At 49.1% G+C, this 20,896-nt stretch overlaps 1 protein-coding gene across 2 annotated transcripts in view; it reads right to left on the bottom strand.

Annotated features, from left to right (window-relative positions):
* LOC148502804 (delta(14)-sterol reductase LBR-like) overlaps positions 1–20,453 on the bottom strand; it is a 51,390-nt gene extending 30,937 nt beyond the window's left edge. The window contains exon 1 of one of the 2 annotated variants that reach the window (XM_088449378.1): positions 20,406–20,453. The gene's annotated coding sequence lies outside the window, so the exon portion shown is untranslated. Of the gene's footprint in view, positions 1–15,773; positions 15,925–20,405 lie in introns of those variants that run through there. The other variant, XM_088449377.1, reaches the window with a different exon arrangement.
* Between the last annotated feature and the right edge of the window lie 443 nt (positions 20,454–20,896).

Raw genomic sequence — 20,896 nt, 5'->3', positions numbered from 1 at the left:
AAAAGCACATGTTATGTTATCATAGCACTAAAGGTGCATACACACACTAGACAATATTTTACACGATTCGCCCGATTTCTACGCATCGGAATGACAAATCGCGTACAATATGTCCAAATCGTGAGTGTCCATTTCCGATGCGCGTGCCCGCTGGTCGTACATTGCTTCTTCAGATCTTGCCTACTGCAGGCAAGATTTGCCAATCTCACACGATTTTGTGCAATAGATCAATCTGACTTAAGATCTGACACTTTTTAGCACCATATCGCGTCCTGGAGTGCCGGGGAGAGTTCAAGGGAAATAGCTCACGATATTGCACCGTGAGCACATCCTCTAGTGAGCACGCATCTTAAGACGCACAAATAATACATCACTTTTATGCAAAACGGATACTAGGCTTCTTAAACTGTATTCTGTAGCCCTGGGTTAGAAGTCTGATCAACAAGTTAACGGGATTAGATACAACTGAAAAATCTGTGTGTTCTCAGTTGATGCCGCCTACATCGGGGGTAACACTGAACTCACTGGGGGCAATTCAATTCAACGCGAGCAGAAATCAGACTAAATTAGAGCCGCAATGCTGTTTTGTGCCTTAGAGCTAACTGCATCTCGTCTGGCACCCCAGCTTAAGGTGCAGTGACCGGCATCTCCCGAATAAGTGCAGGGCATGATGGGGACAACTGACTAGATCAGGGTGCGAGGCAAAACTTGCAATGCAAAAGGGCAGAACTTCGTGTGGAATTGAATTCACCCTTTAGAATGGGATGGTGAGAATGCCATTATTTACACATATTTGTTCTATCTATATCAAGCATTTGTAAACCTGTGACAAAACAAGACAGACATGAACGAGCCATAGATGAAGTTCATCTAGATCAGGGATGGGGATCCTCAGGCCGGGGGGCCGTATAAGGCTTGCGGAGTGAGCTTTTTTTCTTCTAGCCTCATCTGGCTAGCAGCGTGCCTAGAATGGCGTCCTGCAGCCAGAATCTATGCAGCAGTGCCGCCTGGTGCGTCCTTGGGAAGCTTCAGGTGGTCATACCGCTGCCCTTACAGCTCCCAGGAGCATCCTCAGTAATCACCAGCGATTGTGACCCCACTGCCATGTGACATCACATGGAGGGTGCATGGCCTGCAAATAATGTTATATATACCGAAATGGCCCTCCGCAGAAAAAAAAAAAAAAAAGGTTCCCCACCCCTGATCTAGAGACTATTGATTCCAGTGTTCGGCGAATATTGTCAACATTTAATTATAAAATAATTTACAGTATGAAGTCTTCTCGCACAAGGCGGTAGGAAATGACCAAAGACGCATAGATTAGCATAGGGTAATGGGGGATATCAGGGTTGTAGGAGAGGTTTTGATTCAACTACACAAGTTTTTTTTTTTTGCTTACAAAGAATCCAAAACCCAGCTAGAAAGATCTATGTGCATGCTGCCATCTACCTCTCAGTGTATCCAGCATTTACTGGAGTGCACACAAGGATCACTGAACCCTATAGTAATTGCATTGTGTGTGTTTTTGTCTCACTCTCTTCGTGGACCACAAAACACTCACGTTGTATTCAGTCAGCATCAGCAGACAAAGCCTTTCTGTTGTGTCATCCTTGGAGATGAAAGCACAGGTCAGCACATCTCTGTGAAATGAAAGGACTGACATTCAGTGCCGCCGACACGCTCTCCATACGGGTGCACCTGTCTGCTGACAACGTCACCTTGATTTGTAAGACATTCGTTACTCTGTTGTGACAAAACCAGCTGTGTCTCTGCAGAAGGTGCACTGACATTCCCCACTTTCCCTGTCCAGATGCTGCAACAACTTTAATACCCGTTTCCTTAATTCTGCTATTATTGTTACTTTTGTAACAGTCCTTGGTGGAGTTGCCAGCCTGAAGGGAAGCCAAGAACCGATGCAGTGTTGTGACATGATCCAGTACTATAGAAACCTTCTGTGCTGATCTGCCACAGGTATAAGGCAGGGTACACACCTGAACGATTTGTAATCGTTCCGATTTCCTATCCAATTTCCCTTGAAGACAGAACTTCCTAAATTGAGCGTACACACTGTCCAATTTTGCATAAGATTTGACGATTTGTTGAATCGTCAAATCGAATGCGCTGTACGGTGTACAGTGGGCTGATCGTCCGGTTGTCCGTATGCACTGTGCGATTGGCACCTTATCGTATGCGTTATCTTACGATTGTCTGTGCTGCACAGACAATCATAAGACGTTGCATACGACCAGCGGGAGCGCGCAATTGTGCGTACACACTATGCGATTTACACGATTCATCGTTCCAATTACCTTAATCGTGCCGATATAGTCCTGGTGTGTATGCGCCCTAAGAGAGCAAGTGTCCTGAAGATCTATGGACGAATGGAAATCCCCATAGACATTGAACGGGACGATTGCAAGCAAAACTATTTGCCATTTACCAATTTGTGGAGTCTGCTTCGGTCCAGTACTGTACAGTGTGATGGGGGATTTCTTCACAGGGGACAACTTGGGGAAAAAAAAAAAGCCTGTGCTCTATAGGTGCTAAAGAAGCAACACTCCCAACTTTGATTAAGTTTTTTGATAGCTTATCTAGACTTTAGGGAGGCTTTTGACAACTGTTCCACATCGCAGACTGTTAAATAAACTGGAAGGCATGGGAATGGATACAAAGATAGTTGAATGGATAAGATCATGGCTGCAGGATAGGAAAACAAGAGAGTTGTAGTATACAGAGTGCAGTCTCAGGAGGGAAATGTCACCAGTGGCGTACCTCAGGGATCTGTACTTGGGCCAGTGCTTTTTAATATCTTTATTTGTGACATTGCAAATGGTATTGAAAGGGAAGCTATGGCTTTCTGCAGGTGACACAAAGGTATGCAACAGGGTAGACACACCAGGAGGGGTAACACAGATGATTTATGATCTAGGTAGACTAGAGGAATGGTCAAGAACGTGGCAACTGCAGTTTAATGCCAAAAAAATTAAAGATCATGCACTTGGGTGCATAGGGAGAGGGATCAGTAGCAGAAAGAAAGAAGTGATAATACCACTGTATAGGTCATTGGTACGTCCTCATCTCTATACTGTGTTCAGTTCTGGAGGCCATATCTCCAGAAGGATATTACTACATTAGAGACTGTACAAAGAAGGGCAACTAAAATAGTGCAAGGTCTACAACACAAAACGTACCAGGAAAGAATAAAAGATCTTAATATGTATAGTTTGGAGCAGAGAAGGGAAAGGGGGGACATGATAGAAACGTTCAAATATATAAAGGGTTTTAACAAGGGATAGGAGGGAGACATTCTTCAAAGAAAAAGTATTAGAACAAGAGGACATGTTCTGAGACTGGAGGGTGGTAGGTCAGGGGAAATTTGAGGAAAAATTACTTCACAGAAAGGGTAGTGGACAAGTGGAATAGCCTCCATCAGAGGTGGAAGAGGCTAAGACAGTAGAGCAATTTAAACATGCATGGGATAGACAAAGATATCCTTCAGAAGTAGTAAGGATCAATAAGGGTTGAGGTAACAATATGTTTAAAAATGGGGCAGACTAGAAGGGCCAAGTGGTTCTCATCTGCCGTCAAATTCTGTTTCTATGGGTTTCCGTATCATGGAATCTCATTTCTCCAAATAGGAATGTCCATTCATATGGAAGATTACTCATACTATATACTGTCTACCGTCCAGGGAAGTAAACAAGGTGCTCTTCTCGCAACTACATATGATGCCATCGCCCCGGCTGAGGAGCTGGTTAAACACTGGGCGATATATCGGCCGGTCAATATGTGTTTGTATATGTGTGCGCTTTTGAATGACGCCATTCACAGACACATTGCATCTGCTCTGCAGCACTGCAGGTGGCCATTATATCTGCACATCTTGCTGTGTACGGGAAATCAGCCGACCTCCTGTACACTTTGCTGCAGGGCTCCGCCGGTGACTGACATCTCAGCCGTGCTGGGCAAATTCAAATGACCGCCCCAGTTGTGTGTCAGCACCGGATGATCGGTTAGCTTACCTGATCTGCTGCTCTGTCAGCCGACGGTGGATTAGCAGAGAGCTGCCTAGTGTGTACCCACCTATGCATAAGAACTTTATTACTCCTTGCATAATCCCTATTGCCTAGTAGCGATTGTGCTTACCTTGCCCTAGACACCCATCGGAAGCTCTCATTCCATATGACAGCTCCGGATACTACTGGATTTCAATTAAGCATCTGCAGATATATTTTTTAAAAGAATATTCATATCCTTGGGGTCTGTCAGAGGACCCCCATCTTCCACCCCCATTCAGCCTCTAAGCTTTGCCCACTCTTTCAGGATTAAATCTTTTCGATGTGCTGGGAATATTCCTGTTTTTACCACCGAGTTCTTCACAAAAGAGAGATTTTCTCAGAAAGTGCCGCTACCTGTTCATTATTCCCCAGAGATTTACAAATGTATAATACAGGATATCAATATAATGCAAATCACACTTTTCTGCTGCTTCCTCAGTTTCTCTCCTGAATCCTGGCTGGAGGAGTTTCTCACAGCACCTGGAAAATCCCATTCTGTGCTACATCCATCTGCACCCAATACTAACCCTATTAGCATAATGATCCACAATCCTCCTTGATATAATATTTAACCTGTTCAGTTAAGTGGATTATGGGCCTGATTCAGAGCCGGACGCTATTTGCGCTCGCTCGTCCAGAAAAAAGGGGTGGCTATTCAAATGAACCGTTCGGTCTTTGCGGTCTGTTCACGCCTCTATGTCTGAACGAGCGAAAAAAACTTGCGGCCGTTTTTTTAAAAAATACGCCCCCTGGCCGCTCACATCCTACGTCATGTCCGCTATTTATTAGATTAATCGAGTACATCGACCAGCGTATGAACTGCTCGCTATTCTTGTGGTTGGTTTTTCCTACCGCAATCTTGCGAGCAGTTCTGGCTATAAAATAACCCAGTGACGTGGTCAATGACGCTGCTGTATTAATTATGCACACCCATAAAACGCCCGTTTTGACCTTTAAGCACGCCTGCGTTCGGATCTCCACTCCCCGTTTTCAAGCACCTTCCCGTTACCACCCACATACGCCTCATTCTGTCACTCAAAATAGCAGGCATTCGCTATTTAGCGAACAAACGATTTTCGGCTGCACTGACTGGTTCGCGCATGCGTATTACGATCCGTACGCATGCGCAGTTGGGCAAACATCGCTCGGAGCGAACGCTTACGAGCAGCTCTGAATCAGGCCCTATGTCCAAAACTGAGAAATTTAAAATTATTATTTTTCCGAGAAATGTGATGCATAAGATAACCTAAAAGGTGCATATCCACTAGCAGACAGTGGCACGACAGTACGATTACAACTTTGTAATCGTACAGTTGTTCCTCATCCCCTGTAGTGTCTGCACTGAACGATATGCTGTTCAGTGCAGGCACCCTACCCTATCCCTGAACATGCTCAATCACTCGTTATCCGCAGATTGACCGGTATGTTCAGGAGATGACTGTTGTCGAAAACGACCAGCGGGAGTGTGCATCGCTGGGCGTTATCGACATTTTCATGCCCGATTTGTGAACGATTAATGAGCGATTGAACGATAATGATGTCGTTATCGTTCAATTTAAATCGCCTAGTAGATACGCGGCTTTAGGCAAACAATGAAAGGACAGGATTGGAAGTGTCAACTGAAGTGCACTAATAGTTAAAATATAATTAACAACAGTTTAATATGTATATAGCGTTCCCGCTAGGCTGTTTCAGCGGGGCGCCCCATCCTGCCCCATTTCTAAAACACAGAAAGAGCCCTGCCCTCCAGCGCCCCGCTGAAACAGCCTGCGGTTCCTGTCCCCTCCCGCAGGCCACAGTGTCCTGCGGGTGGGGAAAACGGCGGTGCAGTGCTCAACGCTGGTGAATGGATGTCGGGTGCATGCGCCCAGCATCCACTCACAGTGACCGCAGCGCTTGGGGGCTGCCCGGCAGGTCTGTAAGTGCCGGGCACGCCCCCAAGAGTGACAAATAGGGGACGTGTCATAAAGACACGTCCCCTTTTGGTGCCCTTTCTCTAGGTCAAGCGCAGCAACTAAGGTAAACACTATGTATAAGTAATAAAAAAGCAAAAATTAAGGTAAAATTTAGAAAGTGAAAGGAAATATTAAATAAATTAAAATACGCTGGGTGTGATGCCTTTACTCTAAATATAGGATCAAACAATCTTTAGAAGAATATACACATATATATGTTAACGTGTCTCAATATTAACCCTTGTTCACTAATGTATAAACACACACAGATATAATGTGCAAATATTACTTAGTATTTAATTAACCGTAGTGTAATCCCACATGTAGGACACCTGTTAGTCGCAGTTACATGACACGGTGTATTCTTGAGTTAAATGGCAATATCTCTCAATATTGAAATAATTGTGGTATAATTATTCCCAACACGTGCAGGTCCTCTCTCCTGCCTGGGGTCTCTCTACGCTCTGGTGCTCCTAGCAACACGTGCAGGTCCTCTCTCCTGCCTGGGGTCTCTCTACGCTCTGGTGCTCCTAGCAACACGTGCAGGTCCTCTCTCCTGCCTGGGGTCTCTCTACGCTCTGGTGCTCCTAGCAACACGTGCAGGTCCTCTCTCCTGCCTGGGGTCTCTCTACGCTCTGGTGCTCCTAGCAACACGTGCAGGTCCTCTCTCTCTGCTATGGGGTCTCTCTACGCTCTGGTGCTCCTAGCAACACGTGCAGGTCCTCTCTCCTGCCTGGGGTCTCTCTACGCTCTGGTGCTCCTAGCAACACGTGCAGGTCCTCTCTCCTGCCTGGGGTCTCTCTACGCTCTGGTGCTCCTAGCAACACGTGCAGGTCCTCTCTCCTGCCTGGGGTCTCTCTACGCTCTGGTGCTCCTAGCAACACGTGCAGGTCCTCTCTCTCTGCTATGGGGTCTCTCTACGCTCTGGTGCTCCTAGCAACACATGCAGGTCCTCTCTCCTGCCTGGGGTCTCTCTACGCTCTGGTGCTCCTAGCAACACGTGCAGGTCCTCTCTCCTGCCTGGGGTCTCTCTACGCTCTGGTGCTCCTAGCAACACGTGCAGGTCCTCTCTCCTGCCTGGGGTCTCTCTACGCTCTGGTGCTCCTAGCAACACGTGCAGGTCCTCTCTCTCTGCTATGGGGTCTCTCTACGCTCTGGTGCTCCTAGCAACACGTGCAGGTCCTCTCTCCTGCCTGGGGTCTCTCTACGCTCTGGTGCTCCTAGCAACACGTGCAGGTCCTCTCTCCTGCCTGGGGTCTCTCTACGCTCTGGTGCTCCTAGCAACACGTGCAGGTCCTCTCTCCTGCCTGGGGTCTCTCTACGCTCTGGTGCTCCTAGCAACACGTGCAGGTCCTCTCTCTCTGCTATGGGGTCTCTCTACGCTCTGGTGCTCCTAGCAACACATGCAGGTCCTCTCTCCTGCCTGGGGTCTCTCTACGCTCTGGTGCTCCTAGCAACACGTGCAGGTCCTCTCTCCTGCCTGGGGTCTCTCTACGCTCTGGTGCTCCTAGCAACACGTGCAGGTCCTCTCTCCTGCCTGGGGTCTCTCTACGCTCTGGTGCTCCTAGCAACACGTGCAGGTCCTCTCTCTCTGCTATGGGGTCTCTCTACGCTCTGGTGCTCCTAGCAACACGTGCAGGTCCTCTCTCCTGCCTGGGGTCTCTCTACGCTCTGGTGCTCCTAGCAACACGTGCAGGTCCTCTCTCCTGCCTGGGGTCTCTCTACGCTCTGGTGCTCCTAGCAACACGTGCAGGTCCTCTCTCCTGCCTGGGGTCTCTCTACGCTCTGGTGCTCCTAGCAACACGTGCAGGTCCTCTCTCCTGCCTGGGGTCTCTCTACGCTCTGGTGCTCCTAGCAACACGTGCAGGTCCTCTCTCCTGCCTGGGGTCTCTCTACGCTCTGGTGCTCCTAGCAACACGTGCAGGTCCTCTCTCCTGCCTGGGGTCTCTCTACGCTCTGGTGCTCCTAGCAACACGTGCAGGTCCTCTCTCTCTGCTATGGGGTCTCTCTACGCTCTGGTGCTCCTAGCAACACATGCAGGTCCTCTCTCCTGCCTGGGGTCTCTCTACGCTCTGGTGCTCCTAGCAACACGTGCAGGTCCTCTCTCCTGCCTGGGGTCTCTCTACGCTCTGGTGCTCCTAGCAACACGTGCAGGTCCTCTCTCCTGCCTGGGGTCTCTCTACGCTCTGGTGCTCCTAGCAACACGTGCAGGTCCTCTCTCTCTGCTATGGGGTCTCTCTACGCTCTGGTGCTCCTAGCAACACGTGCAGGTCCTCTCTCCTGCCTGGGGTCTCTCTACGCTCTGGTGCTCCTAGCAACACGTGCAGGTCCTCTCTCCTGCCTGGGGTCTCTCTACGCTCTGGTGCTCCTAGCAACACGTGCAGGTCCTCTCTCCTGCCTGGGGTCTCTCTACGCTCTGGTGCTCCTAGCAACACGTGCAGGTCCTCTCTCTCTGCTATGGGGTCTCTCTACGCTCTGGTGCTCCTAGCAACACATGCAGGTCCTCTCTCCTGCCTGGGGTCTCTCTACGCTCTGGTGCTCCTAGCAACACGTGCAGGTCCTCTCTCCTGCCTGGGGTCTCTCTACGCTCTGGTGCTCCTAGCAACACGTGCAGGTCCTCTCTCCTGCCTGGGGTCTCTCTACGCTCTGGTGCTCCTAGCAACACGTGCAGGTCCTCTCTCTCTGCTATGGGGTCTCTCTACGCTCTGGTGCTCCTAGCAACACGTGCAGGTCCTCTCTCCTGCCTGGGGTCTCTCTACGCTCTGGTGCTCCTAGCAACACGTGCAGGTCCTCTCTCCTGCCTGGGGTCTCTCTACGCTCTGGTGCTCCTAGCAACACGTGCAGGTCCTCTCTCCTGCCTGGGGTCTCTCTACGCTCTGGTGCTCCTAGCAACACGTGCAGGTCCTCTCTCCTGCCTGGGGTCTCTCTACGCTCTGGTGCTCCTAGCAACACGTGCAGGTCCTCTCTCCTGCCTGGGGTCTCTCTACGCTCTGGTGCTCCTAGCAACACGTGCAGGTCCTCTCTCCTGCCTGGGGTCTCTCTACGCTCTGGTGCTCCTAGCAACACGTGCAGGTCCTCTCTCCTGCCTGGGGTCTCTCTACGCTCTGGTGCTCCTAGCAACACGTGCAGGTCCTCTCTCCTGCCTGGGGTCTCTCTACGCTCTGGTGCTCCTAGCAACACGTGCAGGTCCTCTCTCCTGCCTGGGGTCTCTCTACGCTCTGGTGCTCCTAGCAACACGTGCAGGTCCTCTCTCCTGCCTGGGGTCTCTCTACGCTCTGGTGCTCCTAGCAACACGTGCAAGTCCTCTCTCCTGCCTGGGGTCTCTCTACGCTCTGGTGCTCCTAGCAACACGTGCAGGTCCTCTCTCCTGCCTGGGGTCTCTCTACGCTCTGGTGCTCCTAGCAACACGTGCAGGTCCTCTCTCCTGCCTGGGGTCTCTCTACGCTCTGGTGCTCCTAGCAACACGTGCAGGTCCTCTCTCCTGCCTGGGGTCTCTCTACGCTCTGGTGCTCCTAGCAACACGTGCAGGTCCTCTCTCCTGCCTGGGGTCTCTCTACGCTCTGGTGCTCCTAGCAACACGTGCAGGTCCTCTCTCCTGCCTGTGGTCTCTCTACGCTCTGGTGCTCCTAGCAACACGTGCAGGTCCTCTCTCCTGCCTGGGGTCTCTCTACGCTCTGGTGCTCCTAGCAACACATGCAGGTCCTCTCTCCTGCCTGGGGTCTCTCTACGCTCTGGAGCTCCTAGCAACACGTGCAGGTCCTCTCTCTCTGCTATGGGGTCTCTCTACGCTCTGGTGCTCCTAGCAACACGTGCAGGTCCTCTCTCCTGCCTGGGGTCTCTCTACGCTCTGGTGCTCCTAGCAACACGTGCAGGTCCTCTCTCTCTGCTATGGGGTCTCTCTACGCTCTGGTGCTCCTAGCAACACATGCAGGTCCTCTCTCCTGCCTGGGGTCTCTCTACGCTCTGGTGCTCCTAGCAACACGTGCAGGTCCTCTCTCTCTGCTATGGGGTCTCTCTACGCTCTGGTGCTCCTAGCAACACGTGCAGGTCCTCTCTCCTGCCTGGGGTCTCTCTACGCTCTGGTGCTCCTAGCAACACGTGCAGGTCCTCTCTCCTGCCTGGGGTCTCTCTACGCTCTGGTGCTCCTAGCAACACGTGCAGGTCCTCTCTCCTGCCTGGGGTCTCTCTACGCTCTGGTGCTCCTAGCAACACGTGCAGGTCCTCTCTCCTGCCTGGGGTCTCTCTACGCTCTGGTGCTCCTAGCAACACGTGCAGGTCCTCTCTCCTGCCTGGGGTCTCTCTACGCTCTGGTGCTCCTAGCAACACGTGCAGGTCCTCTCTCCTGCCTGGGGTCTCTCTACGCTCTGGTGCTCCTAGCAACACGTGCAGGTCCTCTCTCCTGCCTGGGGTCTCTCTACGCTCTGGTGCTCCTAGCAACACGTGCAGGTCCTCTCTCCTGCCTGGGGTCTCTCTACGCTCTGGTGCTCCTAGCAACACATGCAGGTCCTCTCTCCTGCCTGGGGTCTCTCTACGCTCTGGAGCTCCTAGCAACACGTGCAGGTCCTCTCTCTCTGCTATGGGGTCTCTCTACGCTCTGGTGCTCCTAGCAACACGTGCAGGTCCTCTCTCCTGCCTGGGGTCTCTCTACGCTCTGGTGCTCCTAGCAACACGTGCAGGTCCTCTCTCTCTGCTATGGGGTCTCTCTACGCTCTGGTGCTCCTAGCAACACGTGCAGGTCCTCTCTCCTGCCTGGGGTCTCTCTACGCTCTGGTGCTCCTAGCAACACGTGCAGGTCCTCTCTCTCTGCTATGGGGTCTCTCTACGCTCTGGTGCTCCTAGCAACACGTGCAGGTCCTCTCTCCTGCCTGGGGTCTCTCTACGCTCTGGTGCTCCTAGCAACACGTGCAGGTCCTCTCTCCTGCCTGGGGTCTCTCTACGCTCTGGTGCTCCTAGCAACACGTGCAGGTCCTCTCTCCTGCCTGGGGTCTCTCTACGCTCTGGTGCTCCTAGCAACACGTGCAGGTCCTCTCTCTGCTATGGGGTCTCTCTCTCTGCTTTGGTCTATCAGCAGTTTTTGCATAACCTGAGAGTGCTAGGACACAAGCAGAGAGCGACACACCCGAGGGCGGAAAGAAGAACTGCACAGGTTGTGACAGGTGCAGGGTGCTAGAATGAACACTATAAATGACACGGCCAGAGAGAGATTACAGTCTCCCCGTATGAAGCGGGGATGTGGTGATAACCTTAACGGTGCGGACCATACTGGGAGGCTGTAATTTCTCACTCTCCGATGACAGCTGTCACAGACATCTTCCGAATACCACCCAATCACCATGCTGTAAACAGCTCCCTGATCGGATGACCCGGGTTACCCGTTTACACCGAGCGTGACCCAGGTTTTACCCATGTAAAACCCTGCTCGAGACTTGGGAAGAAATGCCAGGATCTTTTCCTAGGACCTTTTTCCACTGAGCCGCGACTTGGGTTGAAACAGCAAATAGCCCCGGTTATTGCGGCAGTGGAAAAGGGGTATTAGGTAGCAGACTGGTGTGTCCGGGTAGCCAGCTGTTCCTTGGTGTGTCCGGGTAGCCAGACGTTCCTTGGTGTGTCCGGGTAGCCAGACGTTCCTTGGTGTGTCCGGGTAGCCAGACGTTCATTGGTGTGTCCGGGTAGCCAGACGTTCCTTGGCGTGTCCGGGTAGCCAGACGTTCCTTGGCGTGTCCGGGTAGCCAGACGTTCCTTGGCGTGTCCGGGTAGCCAGACGTTCCTTGGTTTGCAGAACGTGAATGGTACATAGCCGCGACCGAAGAAAAAACACACAGCACCGAGCAGATTACCTGTCTAGGAAGTACCCGGCTGTCATTGAGTAGTGAAGTAGTAAATATATTAATTTTATTGAGAAACCTTTAAATGCCGTACTGTACATGATAAACAACTGAATGCAACCAAGGTTAAAAGGTGCCTACACACTTGGCGATGTGCTCACAATCCGACATCGTGTACTATTTCCCTTGAACTCTCCCCCGGCAGTCCTGCGGACGATTTGGTGTAAAAAGTTTCCAATGTGACAAACGATCTATCGTGCATCCTTAACTTTTTCCAGTGCATCGTATCCCTGATTGACAAATCTGCCCTACAGCACGGCAGGTCTGAAGATGCGATGTACGACCTGCGAGGACGCGCATCGTGAGAGGACACTCACGTTTTGGGCATATTTTACATGATTTGTCGTCACGATGCGTCGGAATCGGGCAAATCGTGTAAAATATCACTAAGTGTGTAGGCACCTTCAGATATAAAAAGTCAAAGTAATGGGGGGCATCCACTAAGTGATTTAAACAAGTGATTGCACGATAACGATGTCGTTATCGTGCAATCGCTTGCAAATCGCGCATGCATCGGGGATGTTTTGGACGGAAGCGACCCGCGATGCACGTGCCCGTGGGACGCTTCCGACATCGCCCGTACATGCAGGTCAACCTGACGATCTCGTCAGGTTCTGCATGTGCGGGGATGAGGGAAGTGCCGGGACTGAGTGAACGTTCAGTCTAGGCACATCACTAGCTACACAAACGACAGCACGATTGCAATGTCACAATCGTGCTGTCGTTTGTCTATCGCTAAGTGGATACCCCCCTTTAGAAGTTTTTTTTCAACAGAACCCAGAATTTGGATATTCTGCTTATTATCTTATTCTTCTTTCATAATCAGATTCGCCCAACGCTGAAATAACGACACTACTCACCAGCAACTACCAAGGCTAAACCTAAAATTGTATCGGTCATGTATGGGCATTACAAGTACACAGCCAGTAATCACACATTTATATTGCAGTTACATCAGTCAACAAATTGCTTTATGATCTCCAGGGGATTAAAAACTGCACATCACCAATTCTAAAAATCTATAACTACAGCAGGTATCACACCTAAGTTGCAACACAGTTATAAGAGCATAAGAATTACAGATGAAATGAAGTCACGCAACAATTACAAATATTGTATTTTATATGTACACACACAGACACAGACACAGAAGAACAGGGTAATTACAGCCAACACAAGAGTAGGGATACACCACAAACCTTTATCACGCTACGCTAAACAGTAAAAGAAAAGCTGTTTATACCATATAGCCTACTAGTAAGTTCTAGTTCAGTATACAAAACATAGCAAACATGGAATACGAACATCAGAAGTAATCCCCAATAACATGTATATGTAGAGTGTTTCATAGTATTCTCACTGGTTCCTGGCCAAAGTGTTCAAATACTTGCTCCAAACTTGACGATGCTCAAAATCTGAGGTGTCAGCACTATTCTTGCCGTTACTAAATGACCGGGTTTCATAAATATCTTGCATTATATTTAAGATACAGACGATGAATAACCTGTAAGTCTGAGTGGCCAAAATGCTTACAGATTGGGCATAGCACACTGACGCACAATTTACAATATCCGGCCGTCACTTCAGTTAATTGCCAAAGACCTCACATGGGAGCCAACAGACGTCATTTTTCCAAGTTACTGTCATATGTGAACAATTTTAACCTGATTTCGCTGTCGGGGAAGTCATACATTGCGTGGCCAGTGCAATAAGAACTATATTTGTGGTAGTCATACCTGCACTTTATGGCCAACTTTACAGCAGAATGAATTAAAGCAGACAGTGAGCTCTACACCTAGAACAAGTGGTCCTCTGCAGATTTCCAATAGGATATACTTCACAACTGCATAGAGAACATTGCATCTGTCTGACAGTAATAAGAAGCCACGCAAAGCTGCAATAGCGTGAATGCAATGACTTGTAATGCACAAAGTGCCTGAAAAGACATATATAGGGCCTGATATGCACGCAGGTGTAGCTAATACGAGCATTTATGCGGTGTACTTAGCAGCATAGCGTCATTCATCTCATCGTCCCACCTGCTGTGCAGAACAGCAAATGGGATGATGCGATGAGCGTCCTTGCGTGCATGCGCAATCTGGCCTACACGCTATACGATCCGCACCGGTTACCCTTGGTCTGTGAAGTGGGCATTTCTGATTGGCACCAACGATGACACACACGAAAGAATAGTTTTGCAGGTGTGTAGCCAAAGTTCTATCCTATTCAAAGTCGAGCGCATGTTTGGGGGGTCGTCGCACATCATCTTTCAGGTGGATCTCTTGCGTCCAGTGGCTGTAAGTGCCGACGCCAACAAAGTCGGCTGCAGGCGTAAAAACAGTGACGGCTTTTACGCTTGACGACAAAACATACCAGCGAATGAGACATTTGGCTCCAAAGCCGGTTGCAGAGGCAGCTTTGGGTGCAAATCAGAAACCAGCCGATAACACAAATGGCCAGAGCGCTCAAATCAGAATCCCACCCATAATCTATAAAGCCAGAGTGCACAAATGACACCCATAGCCAAAACAGGTAGCACTTCCTAAGTGCTGTTTCTATAATGCATGTGGCCCTGGCAGCACACAGAACCTTACAGGGGCCCCCCCATAGGACAGGCAGAGCCCGGGGGGGGGGGGGGCCCTATACGACAGGCAGAATCCGGGGGGGAGGCCCTATACGACAGGCAGAATCCGGGGGGGGCCCCTATACGACAGGCAGAATCCGGGGGGGGCCCTATACGACAGGCAGAGCCTGGGGGGGGGGGGCCCTATACGACAGGCAGAGCCCGGGGGGGGGGGGCCCTATACGACAGGCAGAGCCCGGGGGGGGGGGCCCCTATACGACAGGCAGAGCCCGGGGGGGGGGGCCCCTATACGACAGGCAGAGCCCGGGGGGGGCGCCCCTATACGACAGGCAGAGCCCGGGGGGGGGGGGGCCCTATACGACAGGCAGAGCCCGGGGGGGGGGGGCGCCCCTATACGACAGGCAGAGCCCGGGGGGGGGGGGCGCCCCTATACGACAGGCAGAGCCCGGGGGGGGGGGGCCCTATACGACAGGCAGAATCCGGGGGGGGGGGCCCTATACGACAGGCAGAATCCGGGGGGGGCCCCTATACGACAGGCAGAATCCAGGGGGGGGCCCTATACGACAGGCAGAATCCGGGGGGGCCCCTATACGACAGGCAGAATCCGGGGGGGGGCCCCTATACGACAGGCAGAATCCGGGGGGGGGCCCCCTATACGACAGGCAGAATCCGGGGGGGGGCCCCTATACGACAGGCAGAATCCGGGGGGGGGCCCTATACGACAGGCAGAGCCTGGGGGGGGCCCTATACGACAGGCAGAATCCAGGGGGGGGCCCTATACGACAGGCAGAGGCAGAATCCGGGGGGGGCCCCTATACGACAGGCAGAATCCGGGGGGGCCCCTATACGACAGGCAGAATCCGGGGGGGGGCCCCTATACGACAGGCAGAATCCGGGGGGGCCCCTATACGACAGGCAGAGCCCGGGGGGGGCCCCTATACGACAGGCAGAGCCCGGGGGGGCCCTAAACGACAGACAACTTCTGATCACTAGTGTCGCACCTGCAGCCCACACCCTAGGTGCTGCTCCCTGACACACTATGGGGGGGGGGGGGTGTCTTTATTACATGCAGAAATGGGGGCATCACCCGGGACCCGGTAGATACGTTATGGGTTATACTCCGGATGTCAGCGTCTCCTACAGACCCCCGTGTGCAGCAGCTCACCGGTTCCCTCACCGTACACCCGGCGCCCTGATACACTCCCACCGGGCAAACGACCCACCACCGCCGCCGCCATCATGTCCGCGCACCCAGGAAAACACAGCACCCCCACCACTCCCGGGTACTCACCTGCTGCTCGGTATCTCCGGCGTCACTGAAGGGCGGATCCCGTAGCCCTCTCCCCCCGGTGTGCTGTCCGTTACCCCGGATATGTCCCGCCCGTTAACGGCTACAGTCACGGGCGACGGCGACTTCGGAAAAGTAACTGTGAGCGCGAAGGCATCTGATTGGCTGCTGGGGGAGGATTTGAAACCTTCCCCCTGGAGGTAATTGGTCGGAGCAGGTGGTATGGGAGGTGGTGGCCACGCCCCGTTCTTCTGCCTCTGACATGGGAGGAGGGGGGTGGCGGTGACCCGGGCTGCTGAGCCTGTGACATGACATGGCTGCGCTGCGGCGGGGGCCAGGGGAGGTCTGAGGGGGCTGGCTGGGCTGACAGGCCCAAAACAAGGAGAGGGGACGGTCCTTTACCTCACAGCATCATGTTGTTATCCCATAATAATAAGCCTCTCTTCATGATATTACCTCAGACCACCAGCCATAATAATAATAAGCCCCTCTTCATGATATTACCTCAGACCACCAGCCATAATAATAATAAGCCCCTCTTCATGGTATTACCTCAGACCACCAGCCATAATAATAAGCCTCTCTTCATGATATTACTCCAGACCACCAGCCATAATAATAATAAGCCCCTCTTCATGGTATTACCTCAGACCACCAGCCATAATAATAAGCCCCTCTTCATGATATTACCTCAGAACACCAGCCTTAATAATAAGCCCCTCTTCACAGAGCCGGATTTAGACCTCATGGGGCCCTAGGCAAGATACTTGTTTGGGGCCCCCCCTCAAACAATCCATAGCACTATATGAGGGGAATTCAATTCAACGCGAATTGAACCGCCCCAGGAGCGAGCTACCCGAGCCATTCATTTCAATGCTCTGTGTGGTTGGAGAATGTGGTCGGAGAATGTTAAGGCGCGTTAAACGGCATTCTCTGACCAAAGTGCCGGGCGCGTGGCTGTTAGCGCAGCGCTAAGCAGAAAAACAGCTGCGCACCCGGAACTTTAGTCGGATTTCTCCTCGCATCCCCAGGGGGGTGCAAGAAGAAATTCTTGGTGCGCCCAAACAGCGCGGTGAATTGAATAGCTTCGGGACCTCCCGCCCTCGGATATCCAACATCGCGTTGAATTTAATTCCCCCCTATTTGAGTTCCTGATTAATGCCTTTACATCATTTTTTTGTTTTTCCTCCTTATATTCAACTTTTTAAAGCTTTAACATTACGGACATCAAAACATTAAAATGGAAAATGAAAACACAGTGCAAAAAGAATGTGCATATAATGTGTGTGTATATATATATATAATAAATATATATATACACACGCACACACATATATATATATATATGCTGAAAAATAAAAGACGTGCGCTTAATAGTGCAGTATTTAAGGTAAAGCAATTTGTGCTCAATTAATGTGCGTACCAAAAAATATAATTCAAAAAGCTTATCTGATGTCCAGGTCACACTCCTATGGTCGAGAAGCAAATGGTGCCAATAAATTCTGGATATTAATCCAAGGAAAGTTACCCTCTTGAATGGACCTTAAAACAGAGGGCTCCAGCGAAGCCCATAAACACAATATGGTGTAGTACTTCCTTATGCAATTATAGTGGATAAAAAACGTAAATAATTCTGCGTACCAGACAATGCAGTATATAGTGCATATACAGATATCACTCCTTCCTGTTCCCCTGTGTTTCAAAGGATCACTCTCAACTTCATAAACCAGGTGTACCCGGCCTCAAACCATAAAAAGGAGAGTGATCTCCGTAAATGATATTTCATTAACCAAAAAACATGTACACGGACAGACAAACTGATGACAGGAATAAAATAAATAAAATTGCTTATCTTAAATAAGGTTAAGCAGAAAAGAGTCCACTTTGTTGGAGGTGCAGGAGAACCAGTTCCAGAATTTATTGGCACCATTTGCTTCTCGACCATAGGAGTGTGACCTGGACATCAGATAAGCTTTTTGAATTATATTTTTTGGTATGCACATTACTTAATTTGAGCACAGATCGCTTTACCTTAAATACTGCACTATTAGGCGCACGTCTTTTATTTTATAGCACCCATTTTTCCCGTTGCCACACGGACTATTAGAAGATTGCAGCCACCTGTTATCATCAGGAGTGTCTTTTTTTCCCCCCTTTCTCATTTTTTGTTCACGAGTGTCATAAAGAAACAACTTATGACAATTTCTCATAAGACTATTCACAGAAGGAACTCAAAACTTGTGCGCCAGTATTCAAATATTTCTGTAATTTACACACATATATATATAATCTAGTGACATTGTAAAATCTATGCATATATCCAGTAGGTTTCACTGGGTCAAGTCTTGACCTAGTGGCAACTACTTTATATATACAGTCTTTACAATGTCACTTGATGAGAAAAAAAAATGTATATATATTATTATTACCATTGAGATAGATGCACAATGCACATTATATATATATATATATATATATATATATATATATATATATATATATATATATATATACACACACACAGTCAGGTGCATAAATATTGGGACATTGACAGAATTTTCATATTTTGGCCTCTATTCACCACCACAATGGCTTTGAAATTAAATAAACAAGATGTGCTTTAACTGCAGACTTTCAGATTTAATTTGAGGGCAATTACATCCAAATCAGGTGAACGGTGTAGGAATTACAACAGTTTCTATATGTGCCTCCCACTTTTTAAGGGGCCAAAAGTAATGGGACAAACTAAACAATCCTAAATATAACTTTCATTTTTTAATACTTTGTTGCAAATCCTTTGCAGGCAATTAAAGCCTGAAGTCTGGAAGGCATAGACATCACCAGACGCTGGGTTTCATCCCTGGTGATGCTCTGCCAGGCCTCTACTGCAAATGTCTTCAGTTCCTGCTTGTTCTTGGGGCATTTTCCCTTCAGTCTTCATCAAGTGAAATACATGCTCAATCGGATTCAGGTCAGGGGATTGACTTGGCCATTGCATAACATTCCACTTTTTAGCCTTAAAAAACTCTTTGGTTGCTTTTGCAGTATGCTTCGGGTCATTGTCCATCTGCACTGTGAAGCGCCGTCCAATGAGTTCTGAAGCATTTGACTGAATATGAGCATATAATATTGCCCGAAACACTTCAGAATTCATTCTGCTGCTTTTGTCAGCAGTCACATCATCAATAAATACAAGGGAACCAGTTCCATTGGCAGCCATACATGCCCACGCCATGACACTACCACCACCATGCTTCACTGATGAGGTGGTATGTTTTGGATCATGAGCAGTTCCTTTCCTTCTCCATACTCTTCTCTTCCCATCACTCTGGTACAAGTTGATCTTTGTCTCATCTGTCCATAGGATGTTGTTCCAGAACTGTAATGGCTTTTTTAGATGTTGTTTGGCAAACTCTAATCTGGTCTTCCTGTTTTTGTGGCTCACCAATGGTTTACATCTTGTGGTGAACCCTCTATATTCACTCTTGTGAAGTCTTCTCTTGATTGTTGACTTTGACACATATACACCTACCTCCTGGAGAGTGTTCTTGATTTGGCCAACTGTGAAGGGGTTTTTCTTCACCTGGGAAATAATTCTTCTGTCATCCACCACAGTTGTTTTCCGTGGTCTTTCAGGTCTTTTGGTGTTGCTGAGCTCTCCGGTGCGTTCTTTCTTTTTAAGAATGTTCCAAACAGTTGATTTGGCCACACCTAATGTTTTTGCGATCTCTCTGATGGGTTTGTTTTGATTTTTCAGCCTAATGATGGCTTGCTTCACTGATAGTGACAGCTCTTTGGATCTCATATTGAGAGTCGACAGCAACTGATTCCAAATGCAAATGTCACACCTAGAATCAACTCCAGACCTTTTACCTCCATAATTGATAATTAACGAGGGAATAGCCCACACCTGTCCATGAAATAGCTTTTGAGTTGATAGTCCCATTACTTTTGGCCCCTTAAAAAGTGGGAGGCACATATAGAAACCGTTGTAATTCCTACACCGTTCACCTGATTTGGATGTAATTACCCTCAAATTAAATCTGAAAGTCTGCAGTTAAAGCACATCTTGTTTGTTTCATTTCAAAACCATTGTGGTGGTGAATAGAGGCCAAAATATGATAATTCTGTCAATGTCCCAATATTTATGCACCTGACTGTATAATATATATATATATATATATATATATATATATAGTCGTGTGGTCCAGCTCTCCTGAATGAACATCTAAGTGGCAGGGTGCCCGCACATGTTACTCAAATGCAGACGGATGGTGCAGCACTCCATGCGCTTAATGGATTTTATTAAGTGCATAGGGTGCTGCACCATCCTTCTGTGTATATATATATATATATATATATATATATATATACACATACATATATACATTCCATGGAAGCCTGGCACTCTGGATAATACAGTCAACGGAGGGGTGCCTTCCAAACCATAAATAATCTCCAATCATCCCTTTGCAAGAACAAGGCGGCACTCCCAGCAATGAAGGTACAAAATCGTGTATTCAATTTGACAGTGACACATTATATCGATGTTTCAAAGTCTGTAGACTTTTTCATCAGGATGGGTCACACAACATGTGAACAAAACAATCAAACCTGTGCATGCAGGTGTCTTACCTTATTAAGCTAAGTTTCTCCCCACCACAGCGCTGCCACCCGGGCAGGAGGCGGACCACCTGTCAGACCGGAAACCGGAAGTGACAGAGGAGGTGACACGTACGGTTGCCTAGCAACCCCTGAAGCCAAGTGCCTTTCTAGCCGGCAGCGCTGCGCTGAAAGAAAAACAAACAAAGTGTCTTAGACTAAACATTCAGACCATGTGAACAACACATGGAATTGCTAAGTGAATAATATGATAGTGTAAGTGATATATTAAAAACATATTAAAAAAGGAGGAACAAATGTATACACACAGTGGAAGCTAATATATCCAATACATATGTAACGATCACAAATCGTTACTGTAACAGTGTAAACAATCAACAGCAGCTTTCCAATGTCATCAGGAATCATAGAGCCTAGAGTTGTTGGAGTTCACTCTAACAAAAAATGTTTTTCTTCACAGTAATCAATTTTTTCCGTGTGAGTGAGGGATGATGGGTGCTGTA

The sequence above is a fragment of the Taudactylus pleione genome, unplaced genomic scaffold (assembly GCF_031769625.1).
Source record: "Taudactylus pleione unplaced genomic scaffold, aTauple2 ptg000483l, whole genome shotgun sequence".
Taxonomy (NCBI): domain Eukaryota; kingdom Metazoa; phylum Chordata; class Amphibia; order Anura; family Myobatrachidae; genus Taudactylus; species Taudactylus pleione.
This window is presented reverse-complemented; position numbering and strand designations above follow the sequence as displayed.